The following is a 14046-nucleotide window of genomic DNA, read 5'->3' on the forward strand; positions in this document are numbered from 1 at the left end:
CAGTGATATCACATGACTGAAACCAGTAGTGATATCACATGACTGAAATTAGTAGCGATATCACATGACTGAAACCAGTAGCAATATCACGTGACTGAAACCAGCAGCGATATCACATGGGTGAAAGCAGCAGTGACATTACATGACTGAAACCATCAGTGATATCACATGCCTGAAACCAATAGTGATATCACATGAATGAAACCAGTTGTGATATCACATGACTGACACCAGCAGTGATATCACATTTGTGAAACCAGTAGCGATATCACATTACTGAAACCAGCAATGATATCACATGACTGAAACCAGTAGCGATATCACATGACTGACACCAGCAATGATATCACATGAATGAAACCAGTAGCGATATCACATTACTGAAACCAGCAGGATATCACATGACTGAAACCACCAGTGATACAAAAGTGGCTCCCTACCCTAACAACATTATAAAAAGTGGCTCCCTACTCCACCAGCACTACAAAAAGTGGCTCCCTACTCCACCAGCACTACAAAAGTGCCTCCCTACTCCACCAGCACTACAAAAAGTGGCTCCCTACTCCACCAGCACAACAAAAGTGGCTTCCTACTCCACCAGCACTACGAAAGTGGCTCCCTACTCCACCGGCACTACAAAAAGTGGCTCCCTACTCCACCAGCACTACAAAAAGTGGCTCCCTACTCCACCAATACTACAAAAGTGGCTCCCTACTCCACCAGCACTACAAAAAGTGGCTCCCTACTCCACCAGCACTACAAAAGCGGCTCCCTACTCCACCAGCACTACAAACATGGCTTTCTTCATCCTCGTTATAACACAGAGTGTCTCTCAACATTTGAGGATAAACATTTAAAAAGAAAAAACATTTAAAAAGAAACCAGCAGTGATATCACATGACTGGAACCAGCACTAAAAAAAAGTGGCTTCCTACCCCACCAGCACTACAAAAGTGGCTCCCTACTCCACCAGCACTACAAACATGGTTCCCTAATCCACCAGCACTACAAAAAGTGGCTCCCTACTCCACCAGCACTACAAACATGGTTCCCTACTCCAGCAGCACTACAAAAGTGACTCCCTACTCCACCAGCACTACAAACATGGTTCCCTACTCCACCAGCACTACAAAAGTGGCTCCCCACTCCACCAGCACTACAAACATGGCTCCCTACTCCACCAGCACTACAAAAGTGGCTTCCTACCCCACCAGCACTACAAAAGTGGCTCCCTACTCCACCAGCACTACAAAAGTGGCTTCCTACTCCACCAGCACTTAAAAAAGTGGCTTCCTCTTCCACCAGCACTACAAAAGTGGCTCCCTACTCCACCAGCACTACAAAAGTGGCTCCCTACTCCACCAGCACTACAAAAGCGGCTTCCTACCCCACCAGCACTTCAAAAGTGGCTTTCTACTCCACCAGCACTACAAATGTGGCTCCCTACTCCACCAGCACTACAAAAATGGTTCCCTAATCCACCAGCACTACAAAAGTGGCTCCCTACTCCACCAGCACTACAAACATGGTTCCCTACTCCACCAGCACTACAAAAGTGGCTCCCTACTCCACCAGCACTACAAACATGGCTTTCTCCATCCTCGTTATAACACAAAGTGTCTCTCAACATTTGAGGATAAACATTTAAAAAGAAAAAATCCATTGCCATTTAATATGTTCCGAATCACCTTAAATATATTTTCTTTCCCATGTACAAATATATTTAAGACGCCCGTGTGTTTCCTGGCTTGAAATTTGGAACAATGTGGAATAATGTTACAAATAGCTTCAGTATGATTGCAGGGACCTGGAGGCCATGTTTTACTTTCAAGGGCGAAGTTGGTAGCAGTTCAGATTGGTTTCACTGACTCAAGCCTTCCAATGAAAATAGACACTACAAGATTTGTGAAGTTCTTTCAATTATTGCATTTCTGCAAACACCTTCAGTAAAATTGTTGTTCAAGATGTCCATTCGCTCTTGTGCAATTAGGTAACCCTGACCATGACCTTCAGATCAAGTCAACAATGGACAAGGGTGTCTTGATCTGTATTCGCTCATCGGCTTTTTGTCCTCTTTCCTATTGAGCTCAAAGAGCTCAGAGGTGTTGACTCGACCAGACTTCATAGGGTAACAAAATACTGTCTAAACTTGGGGTAAGTTGTCATTTTACTCAATAATCTCTGTGTCAACAATGGCCCCACGTCGGAGCAGGATTGTAAACACCCCAAGGTGGGGCGGGATCAGAGGGACGTTCTCGTTAACTCCGTGCAGAGCCATTGCGGAACTGCTTTGTTTGGTGCAAGTACCTGTTGTTGTCCTCTGGGTCAGGAGATGTGAGGAGCTTGATGTAATCCCGTAGAGCCTGCACAGTGGACACTGGGAAATGGGAGACACATGATTTTCAATTTTTTAGATTTTTCCATTAGATAATAATAACGTAATGTTCATCCCCATCACCCTCACAGCCAAACACCCTGCCTCATTTGATTGGCCCTAGGGGAGGTGGGGTAGCCTAGTGGTAAAAGCGTTTGCTCATTACACTGAAGGCCAAGGTTTGATTGCCAAAATGAGTACAATGTGTGAAGCTTATTTCTTGTCCACAGTTTGATGTTGCTCAAAGCAGCGTCACTCACTCACTCACTCACTCACTCACTCACTCACTCACTCACTCACTCACTCACTCACTCACTCTTCTGTCCCCACCTTGATACTGTAGGAATTGCTGTAAAAGGTGGCTATGCTTGTCACAAAAAGCGACTAACGGGATCGGGTGGTCAGACTCGCTGACTTGGTTGATGCATGTCATCGTATCCCAATTGTGAAGATAGATGCTCATGATGTCAATCACTAGATTGTCTGGTCCAGACTCAATTTTTTACAGACTGCCGTCATATAGCGTGAATATTCTGAGTGTAGCGTTAAACAAGAAATAAACAAACTTACTGTCCCATAGTTCTGACAGAGGAAGAAACTGCTCAGTGTTCCCTTCTTTCTTAGTTCTCAGATCTAAGTTCTCGCTATCGCTAAAAAAAGGTCTGAGGACATCCCATTACGGGTCACGTCAGAACGACCTTTCGCGAACTTTGACCGACCACTGAAATGGCTAACAGGAAGTCGACATAAGCCAATTAGAAAGCAGCTTTCTCGAGCTTTACGGCATTCGTTTCAACCTGGCAACTTCCATTTCAGACTATGCTTGAAAAATATGTTGACACAGTTCTCGATTAAAATTTTGGAAACTTTACAAATGAACATTGCGGAATGTCTAGTGTATGGTTGCGATTGTATGGCAGTGCTTCCAATGTACTGTGCATCGCCTTCTCCGTTCAAATGTTTTTGCCACAGAAGCGAGAGATATATGATAATTTTGACGGAATTAGTCATAACTGTCGTTCGGTATACCCCGTGTTAACGTTTTCGAGGTTGCAAACTAGAAATAGGGGGCTCTTATTGGAATATTATTTTGGTGAAAAAAACAGTTGAAAGATCGTAAATTTCGTGGTTTATGCTGACAGCCTGAAATGTTTATATACGACAGATATATTTTTCCAGAACTTAATTGCCCATAATTAAGGGTGCATATAACACATGAGTGCATATTATACGCGAATAAATAAGTCTTGTGTACGTTGATCAATTGGAAGTAGTGCTAATTAGGATTGTTCACTAGCCAATATATTTACAAATATCACCGTGGGCGCTTATTACACAGAAGGGCGCTAATTACGTCGAATAGGGTAGGCGTAAATCGACATCTACTTCTGTTGATGCTACAGCGTCACCATCTTTTTATGTAGTCGTGATGGTGACTGTCACTATACTATCAGCTCAGAGTGGGGATTCCTGGGCAAAACGTCACTTGTTTGTGGAATCTAATGAGGATTGGATGGTTACAGATTGTGGTCTGGAGATTGTTGTTTACAATGTACTACTCAATTGAAGTTCAAAAACACCCTAGTTATTCATGTGACTGCAGTTATTCCGTCATGTCATGACATTAATAACTATAGTCATATGAAAATGTCGGGTGTTCTTAAGCTTCTTTTGAGTAGTATTCTTGTCTTGCCGTGCGATAATTCACTCAATCAATCAGTGAGTGAGTTTGATTTAACGCCGCTTTTAACATTATTCCAGTTATATTACGGCGCGTCAGCTTAATGTGGGAGGAAAGACCGAAGTGATGCAGGTCTCTGACGTTTACCACTTCCGTGAAACCCACGAGCACGGGTATGGTGCTGACAAACCTAGAAACATAATCGGGGTGAACCAGGATTCGAACCCATGAAAATAGGTTTCTGGCGTGCCCAAGGGACGCAACTCTGCACAGCGAATCGCTACGCCTTAGACGACTGGGCCACCCGTGCCCCCCTCAATCAATCATTTACATAACCCACCCTCCCACCTAGCATGAAGCAAAAATAACAATACTCAGTGAGCGTTACTAAAAAATAATATCACTGAACTTGTTGCTGCTAAGGGTAATAATAATATCATCCTTATTATTCATGTTATTGAATCCATGCCTGCTGCAGTCTCCAGGAAAGCAGTATATTCTTATAGAGCCACAGATCAATATATTACACGTATAAAAATATTTGAAAAAAACAATGATTTCAAATTGATCATATAGGCAGAAGGCAAACATCAGTCAAAGATTTTGTTAAGTCAAGTTTATTTGTGGTGGTGGGGTAGCCTAGTGGTTAAAGTGTTCGCTCTGCACACTGAAAACCCAGTTTTGATTCCTCACATGAGTACATTGTGTGAAGCTCATTTCTGGTGTCCCCTACCGTGATATTGCTGGAATATTGATAAAAGCAACGTAAAACCATACTCACTCACTCACTCCCCTACTCATTCAAGCCAAATTAATATTCATAATTGTACAGTGTGTATTGACAGTAAACTATCAAACACACTATATAACTAACTAACAGATAGAACAAACTGTTATTTTGTCCCGAACATTGCTGTATATATGCTTATAGTAATCTATGGTTATGATGAACTAAAACAGCTGTCCCTTTGAGTTTGTTATAACCTTAGTTTACTGTATATAACTTGGATAAATCATGCTTGAATTGATACATGTAGTTTGAACTGAAAGCGTTTTAGTTCTTATAACATTCCTATATTAATTCAATCAGGTCCCTCTTTCACCAACCTGGTTATGATGCCAACCTGGTTATAAAGCCAACCTGGTTATAAAGCCAACCTGGTTATAATGCCAACCTGGTTATAAAGCCAAACTGGTTATAAAGCCAACCTGGTTATAAAGCCAAACTGGTTATAATGCCAACCTGGTTAATATGCCATATTATCCGAAGTACAAAAGGTGGCATTAAAGTGAGTGAGTGAGTGAGTGAGTGAGTGAGTATGGTTTTATGCCGCTTATTCCAGCAATATCATGGCAGGAGACACCATTGGCTTCACACATTGTACCCATGTGAACGCTTTAACCCCAGGCTACCCCAACTGCCCTTGGTGGCAGTAGAACCAGGTTGTACTATACTACAACACCAAATAACATCCCTGTTGATGAAACACATCTTTGTTAACTACACATATATGCCTACATACACCGACTTCCTTTCTACAAAAAGCTAAAAGAAGATTATTGACTGTCATCTGAGTGTGGTTCATCAGTTTTCATAATGTCCTTGATGTTTGCAGTGGGTGTTGGAACCACCAGGATACAGAAATCAGGAACACGAAATTAAACTGGCACCCCCCCCCCAATGCAAATGTTGATGTAGCCTTGCTCCAAGGCAGTACTGAAAGAAAAGTCCATGGATGTGTAATTTGTGTAGTAATTCTATCAACCTAATAGGCAAGTCTAGATATATGACTCAAACTTATAGGGACAACTTGTTCTTAATATTTACATAATCTAGACATTATGATTTAATGTAATAGTGATAGTATTAGAGACTTGTGCAAGTCTAATGTTAAGGAGCGATGGCAGTCAGGCCAACCTGCTATGGCTGTCACTCAGCTTCCAGGAGAATACTGTCACACAAACAATTCTGCACTTGATGTAACCAAAACCTTGGTCAAAATAGACAAGCCTAGCCAGCTTATGAAATCAGTACCAGAATGTTTATAAAACTGAAAAAACTGGAGAAATGTATTGTGTGACAAAAGATGTTATATGCTGAGAGATGGTGCAGCCTGGGTGCCATGTGACCGGCTGCTGCGCTGGGGGACGTGGACAGTGTGGAGAACTTGCTGTTCATGTCACAAAGATGAGAAAATAATTACATGGTGTTTTAAGCATTGATGTGACATGGATGTGTATATAGTGTACAAACATGATACCATGGAATACCTTTAGCACAACACCATGGGATGCCTTACACTCAACAACATGGGATGCCTTAAACACAACACCATGGGGTGCCTTTAGCACAACACCATGGGGTGCCTTAAACACAACACCATGGGCTGCCTTACACTCAACACCATGGGGTGCCTTACACTGAACACCATGGGGTGCCTTACACTCAACACCATGGGATGCCTTACACTCAACACCATTGGGTGCCTTAAACACAACATAGTGGGATGCCTTACACAACACCATGGGGTGCCTTAAACACAACACCATGGGGTGCCTTAAACACCACACCATGGGATGCCTTAAACACAACACTATGGGGTGCCTTAAACACAACACCATGAGATGCCTTAAATACAACACCATGGGGTGCCTTAAACACAACACAATGGGAAGCCTTGAATACAATACCATGGGATGCCTTAAACACAACACCATGGGATGCCTTACACACAACACTGTTGGATGCCTCCTATGGGATGCCTTAAACACAACACCATGGGATGCCTTAAACACAACACCATGGGATGCCTTAAACACAACACAATGGGAAGCCTTGAATACAATACCATGGGATGCCTTAAACACAACACTGTTGGATGCCTCCTATGGGATGCCTTAAACACAACACCATGGGATGCCTTAAACACAATACCATGGGATGCCTTAAACACAACACCATGGGATGCCTTACACACAACACTGTTGGATGCCTCCTATGGGATGCCTTAAACACAACACCATGGGATGCCTTAAACACAACACCATGGGATGCCTTAAACACAACACCATGGGATGCCTTGAATACAACACCATGGGATGCCTTACACACAACACTGTTGGATGCCTCCTATGGGATGCCTTAAACACAACACCATGGGATGCCTTAAACACAACACCATGGGATGCCTTAAATACAACACCATGGGATGCCTTACACACAACACTGTTGGATGCCTCCTATGGGGTGCCTTAAACACAACACAATGGGAAGCCTTGAATACAATACCATGGGATGCCTTAAACACAACACCATGGGATGCCTTAAACACAACACCATGGGATGCCTTAAACACAACACCATGGGATGCCTTGAATACAACACCATGGGATGCCTTACACACAACACTGTTGGATGCCTCCTATGGGATGCCTTAAACACAACACTATAGGGTGCCTTAAACACAACACAGTCAGATACCTTACACAACACAGTGGGATGGATGCCTCCTACGGGATGCCATCTGAGCTCATTACCAGAAAAGTGTGTGTTGTTTTCTCACAAGCCCCACACTGTTAGATGCATGTGCAGATTACAGGAAGTATGGACACCTGCTTAATTCGTTTGAAGAAACTTGAAAATTAAAAAATGGAAACTTCACATAAAAAAATATATAGATCCATTGCTAAAGTTCAGGAAATGAAGAGTTAATTCCACACTCAGAATGCTGACTCAGTGTTTTCCTGTTAAGTGAAACATTTTTTTCAATTGGCGCCTCTCTGTTCCATTAGATATTTGGGAAAAATGTGTGATGCTTAATTGTGATTGAGGAATGGTGTCAAAGTGTGGAATAAGGTGGAAATGTGCTAAATATTGGACATACAGACATCATGAGTCATCAGTATGGGGCATATACTAGGCATCCCCCAGGTACTTGAGTCATACTGACCTGGTGTACCAAGGACCTACATAGTGGACATATACCAGGCATGCCCCAGGTACTTGAGTCATACTGACCTGGTGTACCAAGGACCTACATAGTGGACATATACCAGGCATGTCCCAGGTACTTGAGTCATACTGGCCTGGTGTACCAAGGACCTACATAGTGGACATATACTAGGCATGCCCCAGGTACTTGAGTCACACTGACCTGGTGTACCAAGGACCTACATAGTGGACATATACTAGGCATGCCCCAGGTACTTGAGTCATACTGACCTGGTGTACCAAGGACCTACATAGTGGACATATACTAGGCATGCCCCAGGTACTTGAGTCACACTGACCTGGTGTACCAAGGACCTACATAGTGGACATATACTAGGCATGCCCCAGGTACTTGAGTCACACTGACCTGGTGTACCAAGGACCTGCATAGTGGACATATACTAGGCATGCCCCAGGTACTTGAGTCACACTGACCTGGTGTACCAAGGACCTACATAGTGGACATATACTAGGCATGCCCCAGGTACTTGAGTCATACTGGCCTGGTGTACCAAGGACCTACATAGTGGACATATACCAGGCATGCCCCAGGTACTTGAGTCACACTGACCTGGTGTACCAAGGACCTACATAGTGGACATATACTAGGCATGCCCCAGGTACTTGAGTCATACTGACCTGGTGTACCAAGGACCTGCATAGTGGACATATACCAGGCATGGCCCAGGTACTTGAGTCACACTGACCTGGTGTACAAAGGACCTACATAGGAGACTTATACCAGGCATGGCCCAGGTACTTGAGTCATACTGACCTGGTGTACCAAGGACCTACATATTGGACATATACCAGGCATGCCCCAGGTACTTGAGTCACACTGACCTGGTGTACCAAGGACCTACATAGTGGACATATACCAGGCATGGCCCAGGTACTTGAGTCACACTGACCTGGTGTACAAAGGACCTACATAGGAGACTTATACCAGGCATGGCCCAGGTACTTGAGTCATACTGACCTGGTGTACCAAGGACCTACATAGTGGACATATACCAGGCATGCCCCTTGAGTTCTGTGTGGTCACATTAGGCTGGTGTTCCAGGTTGGGCTGGGATAAGTCCAAAATTTGCGACCAAGGTATCCAACCTATTACCTGACCCCATCCAGCTACCCACTGTTGGTCTCAAGAGATAGGTACAAACTAGAGCCCTGGCTAAAAGTATTAAATATGTATAAAAAAGTATCTGGTCTTGCATACACTGAAGTCGATTGAAGCTTTATCTTTATTCAAATGTTTAAAGTCTGAAGGAATGCGTTCATTGTCAGAAAGAAATGGGAACATTAGTGACTTATAGTGTAACCATGGAGTTGTAAATAATGTTTATCATTAAACAACATATCACGTGACTAACCATGGGTCCTGTGGGTACCCAGGTCCTACTCAGGACCCACCTGACTTGAGTACCTTAGTTACTGTCCCAGCCCTAGTATCTAGTCCTGTGGGTACCCAGTACCCAATGGACCCGATTTACCGAGTACCCAAATACCCGAATTACCACCCCAGCCTTAGTACCAGGTTGTCCTGTGGGTACCCAGGTCCCACTCAGGACCCACCTGACTTGAGTACCTGAGTTACCGTCCCATCCCTAGTACCTAGTCCTGTGGGTACCCAGTACCCAATGGACCCGATTTACCGAGTACCCGAATACCCGAGTTACCACCCCAGCCTTAGTACCAGGTTGTCCTGTGGGTACCCACGTCCTACTCAGTACCCAACAGACCCAAGTACCTGAATTACCACCTCAACCCTAGTACCAGGTAGTCCTGAGGGTATTCGGGTCCTACACTGTACCCAACCGACCCAAGTACCTGAATTACCACCTCAGCCCTAGTACCAGGTAGTCCTGAGGGTATCCGGGTCCTACTCAGTGCCCATCGGAACCGATTAACCGAGTTACCCATCCCAGCCAAAGTACCATGGATCTAAATAGTGGACATATACCCCTCATCCCTTGGGTACGACAGGGTCACATTGACCTGATAGGTACAGAATGATTGGTTCACTAAAGTCAGTCAACATAGTAAGTCGGGGTATTAATCTGTCTGTGTACTCGGACAACATATCAGTGGAATGTGGTCAGGTCATTCCATTCAGCAGGACCAGGTCCGAGCTGAGACGCCCTGTGGCGTCACCTCCTCACATTGTCTGTGTATAATCAGGTTTACAGAACTTCCTTGAAGGGAGATAATTACAACTACCCTATACCTGCAGCTCTGTTCAAGCAAAAATAATCAGTCAGCAGAACACTTTGAGTGAGTGAGTGAGGTTTTACGGCGCTTGTAGCAATATTCCAGCAATATCACGGCGGGGGACGCCTGAAATGGGCTTCACACATTGTATCCATGTGGGGAATCAAACCCGGGTCTTCGTCTTGACGAGCGAACACTTTAACCAGCAGGCTACTCCCCTCCACCCTTTGATGAGGGGTCATAGATGGCCCTGTGGTCCCGAGTGGCCATGTGGGGTTGTGTCCAGCCACCAATTGATGCTGGTGTGGGTTTGAATCCCAGATTCCTCTTATCATGATCATGATCCGTGGTTTGCCATCACCATAACCATACTTGTGGGTTTCACCAGAGTGGGAAATGTGTTTTTCGTCAGTCTCACTTCCAACTGTTTCATCACAGACACTAGTACCCATAAACGAGAGTGATGCAAAGCAAGTGATGAAGAAATTCTCTGTGCTCATTCCTACCATATTAAAAGATATTTTACCGAACAAGATCTTTAAAACAATCTAAATGCTAGTCTCTGAATATGTTTCTGGGTTTGTGAACACCCTGCCTACAGATACTTAGTGATGGCAGCTAGGCCTTGACTTTACTAGAATACTGTTCAAAGTGGCATCAAACCCATTTACATTTCAATTTTCTACTCTGAAAGGATACGTCTCTGTGAGTGGTTGTGAACACTCTTCCAATGGAGGTCGCATCAGGTGAAGTTTCTAACAGGCCAATCAACACCCAAGCTTCTCGCACAGAGTGAGTGAAGAGTCCACACAAGCATATCTCATTCATATCATGCCATATCATATCATATCTCGAAAAAGAATGTAATCAAGAAGTTCTGAATGGCAAATAATAAAGTCCTATATGATTATATTGTGGTAGAAAGTCTACACCCCCTGTAGTTTCTGAGCGCCATGGCGTCTACACCCAAAAGGAGTTACCATTGAAGGTATATTTGTGTCCTGTGGCATTTTTTGGTTGCTAGGAACAAAATTGAGGTGGTATAATGAAATGAAACTGAAGTGTTTTAGAAAGCTGACATCTGATTGGTTAAAGAACCTATGCATTCACTCAGTGTTCACCTGTTGACCTGACGTGACCTGACGTGACCTGACGTGGGGATGCCATCAGATCATCAAGCAGAGAGATATCATGTCTCAGTAAAAAGTCTCACTTTAATGAGATCGCAACAAACCACAACATTCTTAACTGTACTCATTGTCACGAAATGATGTGTCATACTTGTTTTTTTAATTGGTTAACAAATCTAATCTCTTTCTTCCATCAAACACAAGCTCACTTGCTTACCACAAAAAAACTATGCATACAAAATGCTACAATGTGCAGCCGGCTCAACAAATACCGCTGATATGGCAGTTATTCAACTGACATGTCTTTCTTATAATGTTCTTCAGTTGAACCTACTGAATAGGATCTTTCACAAAGAGGACAAGAATTAAGAGTTGTTGAAAGTTGATACCATTTCTGAATCATTCATAATCAGCTGGTTCTTTTGGTGCCACCGTTTGAAATCAACAACACATGCTCTCTTTTTTTTCAGCTTAAGGTTGTACAAGTAATTTCAGCATGCAGGACAATGTTGAAAATATTTATAAATATCGAAGAAATTCTGCTTATTATTCAAATAATTTATCTCAGAAGGTTTGTGCGAGGTGTTTGTTTGGACGTCACCACAGCTCTTAGCAGGCTCTGAATCTGGTGCTGCATATCTCTGTTAAGTGGGTGCACCCTTCGGGCAGGAAGACACAACATTGGCTAATTTCTGTCAGGTTTGTTTTCTCCTCCATAATGAGAGGTAACTATGTTTTTACAGAAATCCTTCGTAACATGCACAGTTATGGCATCCGGTGCATGGCTCACAGCTGCAACGGAGTGGACAAGCATTCCAACTCATTCTCTGGCTATTTCCTGCACAGTCACAAGTTCTGGTACCGCCAACTTAATGCTTAGAATTTTGCTGAGGTGAAATTATTGGTAAAGTACTTTAAGTTGTGCCTCTCTTTGTGACAAGAGCATTAGTAGTTTCCGACCATCCCATCACCACCACAACACCAACACCCCATCAGCACAACAACACAACACCCCATCAGCACAACAACATCCCATCACTACAACAACAACACCCCATCACCATCACCACAACAACAACACCCCATCACCATCACCACAACAACAACAGCAACATCCCATCAAAAGAACAACAGCAACACTCCATCACCATAACAACAACACCCCATCACCACCACAACACCAACACCCCATCAGCACAACAACACAACACCCCATCAGCACAACAACATCCCATCACTACAACAACAACACCCCATCACCATCACCACAACAACAACACCCCATCACCATCACCACAACAACAACAGCAACATCCCATCAAAAGAACAACAGCAACACTCCATCACCATAACAACAACACCCCATCACCAGAACAACAGCAACACCCCATCACCACATAACACCAACACCCCATCACCATCACCAAAACAACAACACCCCATCAGCACAACAACAACACCCCATCACCACAACAACAACACCCCATCACCATCACCACAACAACAGCAACATCCCATCACTACAACAACAACACCCCATCACTACAACAACAACACCCCATCACCATTACCAAAACAACAACACCCCATCAGCACAACAACATCCCATCACTACAACAACAACACCCCATCACCATCACCACAACAACAGCAACATCCCATAAAAAAAAAAACAGCAACACCCCATCACCACAACAACAGCAACACCCCATCACCACTACAACACCCCATAACCACCACAACAACAACACCCCATCACCAGAACAACAGCAACACCCCATCACCACATGACACCAACACCCCATCACCATCACCAAAGCAACAACACCCCATCAGCACAACAACAACACCCCATCACCACAACAACAGCAACACCTGATCACCATACGACAGCAACGTCCCATCACCATCACCACAACAACAACACCCCATCACCACCACCCCCACAACAACACCCCATCACCACAACAACAGCAACACCCCATCACAATAACCACTACAACAATGCCCCATCACCACAACAACAGCAACACCTCATCACCAGAACAACAGCAACACCCCATCACCACCACAACAACAGCAACACCCCATCACCACAACAACAGCAACACCTCATCACCAGAACAACAGCAACACCCTATCACCACAACAACAACACCCCATCACCACAACAACAGCAACACCCCATCACCACAACAACAGCAACACCCCATCACCACAACAACAACACCCCATCACCACAACAACAGCAACACCCCATCACCACAACAACAACACCCCATCACCACAACAACAGCAACACCCCATCACCACAACAACAGCAACACCCCATCACCACAACAACAACACCCCATCACCACAACAACAGCAACACCTGATCACCATTCGACAGCAACGTCCCATCACCATCACCACAACAACAACACCCCATCACCACCACCCCCACAACAACACCCCATCACCAAAACAACAGCAACACCCCATCACCATAACCACTACAACAACGCCCCATCACCACAACAACAGCAACACCCCATCACCACAACAACAGCAACACCCCATCACCATCACAACCACAACAACACACCATCACCCCAACAACAACACCCCATCACCACCTCCACAACAGCAGCAACACCCCATCACCACCTCCACAACA

Source organism: Haliotis rufescens, unplaced genomic scaffold (assembly GCF_023055435.1).
Source record: "Haliotis rufescens isolate VD_foot unplaced genomic scaffold, xgHalRufe1.0.p SCAF_5, whole genome shotgun sequence".
Classification (NCBI taxonomy): Eukaryota; Metazoa; Mollusca; class Gastropoda; order Lepetellida; family Haliotidae; genus Haliotis; species Haliotis rufescens.